Genomic DNA, 3,412 nt, shown 5'->3' with positions numbered 1-3,412 from the left:
AATATATGTATATATAAGTTGTATAATATATTGACGCAAATTTTTCTTTTTTTCTGGAAAAAGAAAAAGTATATTATGTACAATCGCGAAAAATTAATGGAAACTTTGGCAAAAGTTTAGAGCTCTTGCTGAGAAGGGTAAATCGTTTCCATCATCCAATAGCGTTTATAAAAAAGTTTCAGATTATATGCATACTCAAGGTTCTAGTATTACGCCAAAGCATGTATATACTATATTAAACGAAAATAGATCCGGTATGAAAGATTACATATTGCATATTTTTAATATTAACAAAATCAGAGAATTGAATCAGTCAGAAGTAGTAGATGATAGTTCGTTTAATCTGTCTAATATATGTAACATTTTCACTCGTTATTTCTAACGATGTATGGAAAGATATTAAACCTATAAGAAAAACATATTGTAATCGTAAATATGTTTTGCTTCAATCAGGAAAATGGACTCACGTATTTGCGGTTAAAATATGGGATCAAAAAAAAATTCCGTATGCGTTTATTTTTAAGTATGCTGAAATTTTTAAAAGTAGCGACGCTAAGTACTACGCACGTTTAGCTGTATGTACTGAATGCAAAGCAAAACTTTCCGGGCATTTATCGCAAAAGCCAAAAAAGGATGCAGACGTAATATTCGAATGTAGATTGAAGAATTATCAGTCAACATTTTGGCACAAAAAAAAGCGTCAATTAAAAGGACATCTGCGTCAGAAAATAGTTACATTTGTTGGACGGTAAACAAGAGCTAGTACATGGAGAACGAATGAAACAAAATGCTTAATGAATAATGGCGATCCCATTCCGCCAATGTTATATAATGCTACAGTGCTACGAAAAGCCAAGCAACAAGAAATGGATCGTCGTCTTGAATTAAAGCATTGCGATCCAATTCTAAATTTAAATAGCAAAGTATGAATCCTTTGCGGGCATTATACGCAATATAGGTCTTGATCCATTCTTCTGTATGTATTGGACAGAGGAGCAGAAAATATTTTACAAGACTGTTATGAATAGAAATCATAGTAGTTTTTTAACGATTGATGTCACAGGAAGTTTTGCGAAGAAATTAAAGCTCATTAATAAAGAAAAAAGCCCTCATATTTATTTGTATCAGTGCGTGCTAGTAACGGAAACAACTAGCACTCCAGTCTTCCAAATGGTGTCAACTAAGCAAGATGCTTCAATGATTACATATTTTCTACTTGCAATTTTAGCGGATGGTGCACCTTCACCGCGAATGATAGTAACAGACTTCAGCAAGATTCTCCTTATGGCAGTGTCGAAAGCATTCGCAAATTGCGCGGATACATATTCTTATTTGCAAACATTATATAATATTGTCATTTTGGAGAAGCAAGAGAAATTGCCAAGTTGCTACATCAGATTGGATTGTGAACCATTTCATGATTTCAAAATGGGACGCCTTCGCGGTAAAGTAGCAAAAGTTCGACAATTTTATATAAGAAGTATCGGTCACATTTATAAAATGAGCGAAATACAAAATATAAAATCATTATTAATATTCATAATGGTTGTCACATTAAGTGAAGACAAGGCAGTGACGAGAATTCTGATCTTCTTTTTTCAGAATATTATTTAAGATCGGTGAATGATGTTATCAAAGGATCATCGATTGAAGATTCTACTTATGAGGAAGAGATCAATGAAGAAACACTTTTGGAAAATTTCCAGTGAAAATGTCAATGGATGGACGGAATGGGCGAAATCCAATCTCCATCCTTGAAACATCGAAACCATTCCCTACATGATTTATTAGTTAGATTAGTGTCACCATAAACTTCGACAAGCATTCGATGGGCCGCACTTTTTTTCCAATTAAAGCAGAAAATCAAAACCTCCCGCAAATACTGCTTGGTTAACACAAAATTCGACATTTCAAACACAGTAAAAATCAAGATTTTTGTATGAAACTCAAACCGATATAAACTGAATATTATTAGCAGATGTTTAACCTCTCTGAAACCGCCAAAATCAGCTGTTACTATGAATCATTCACAACAGCTGGAGCTATTTTTAGGGAAACGGACCGAACTAATTTGTACTCCCAAAATATATTAGGTGTATAACTTTGTTTCCGCCGTTTTCCTACAGCTGCTTTAGCGGTAAGTGGTGGTCGAAATAAATAGATCATAGACGTCATAAACTTGGGCATCTGTCAACATAATCCCATAGAAACATTAGTCGATTTGTGTCTGCATCATAAAGTTATTCTCGATTGAAAATGTCAGTTTACGAGCCAAATTCTCGTCATTTGCGGGAGGTTTTAATTTTTTGCTTCAATATGAAGAAATCTGCGGCTGAGGCTCATCGAATGCTCTCAAATACTTATGGTAAGGCTGCTATTAGTGCTATTAGTATAAAGAACGTGTCGTGAGTGGTTTCAACGCTTCAAGAACGGTGATTTTGACGTCCAAGGTCATCATGCTCTGTATTTGGTGGGACCAGCTCGGCGTAGTGTATTATGAACTATTAAAACCGACTGAAACAATCACAGGCGATCGGCAATCACATATCGAATGCAATTGATGCGTTTGAGCCGAGCATTGAAAGACAAACGGCCGCAGTACAACGAGAGACACGATAAAGTGATTTTGCAGCATGACAATGCTCGACCCCATGTTGCGAAAGTGGTCAAGACATACTTGGAAACGTTGAAATGAGAAGTCCTACCCCACTCGCCGTATTCTCCAGACGTTGCTCTCTCTGACTATCACTTGTTTCGATCAATAGCACACGGCCTGGCTGACCAGCACTTCCAGTCTTATGAAGAAGTAAAAAATTGGATCGATTCATGGATAGCCTCAAAAGATGACCAGTTTTTTCGACGCGAGATTCGTACGCTACCCGAAAGATGGGAGAAAGTAGTGGCCAGCAATGGACAATACTTTGAATCATAAATGTATAACCAGTTTTTTACAATAAAGCCTCGAATTTCGGAAAAAAACGGCGAAAGCAAAATTGTATACCTAATATTTGATTTCCGTTGTGTAGAACTTTTAGAACCGGTCAAATACAGTTTGCAATGCAATGATATACATCCATATAGAAAATTATCGTCGGTTTTCAACTACTGGTTTAAAGTATCACCCGATAAATTTCAATTGATTGACGAAGTAATGCAAATGGTCTGTAATGCAAGCATGATGTAAGTTATTTGTTGTTGTAAAGCATAATTGATATATTTTTGTTAAAATCATATAAGAAATATGATACAACTTTTCTAAAGAAAACTATATTTTCTTCTAGAATTTAATATATAATACTATGAATATTTTCCTCTTTTTGTACATCTAATGTATGTTTTCCCGCAAGGAAAGTAACAAGAGTCACTTTAAAAAATTATTTGCTTTTGGCTCCGCGTCCCTGAATTGCATCTC

At 35.1% G+C, this 3,412-nt stretch overlaps 1 pseudogene; it reads left to right on the top strand.

The window, feature by feature from the left end:
* Window positions 1-3,151: 3,151 nt before the first annotated feature.
* The window catches only part of LOC105621147, an 11,047-nt pseudogene continuing 10,786 nt past the window's right edge, over window positions 3,152-3,412 (top strand).

Source organism: Atta cephalotes, assembly GCF_000143395.1.
Source record: "Atta cephalotes unplaced genomic scaffold scaffold00032, whole genome shotgun sequence".
NCBI lineage: Eukaryota > Metazoa > Arthropoda > Insecta > Hymenoptera > Formicidae > Atta > Atta cephalotes.
The sequence above is the reverse complement of the archived record's forward strand: the minus strand, read 5'-3'. Positions and strand labels throughout refer to the sequence as shown.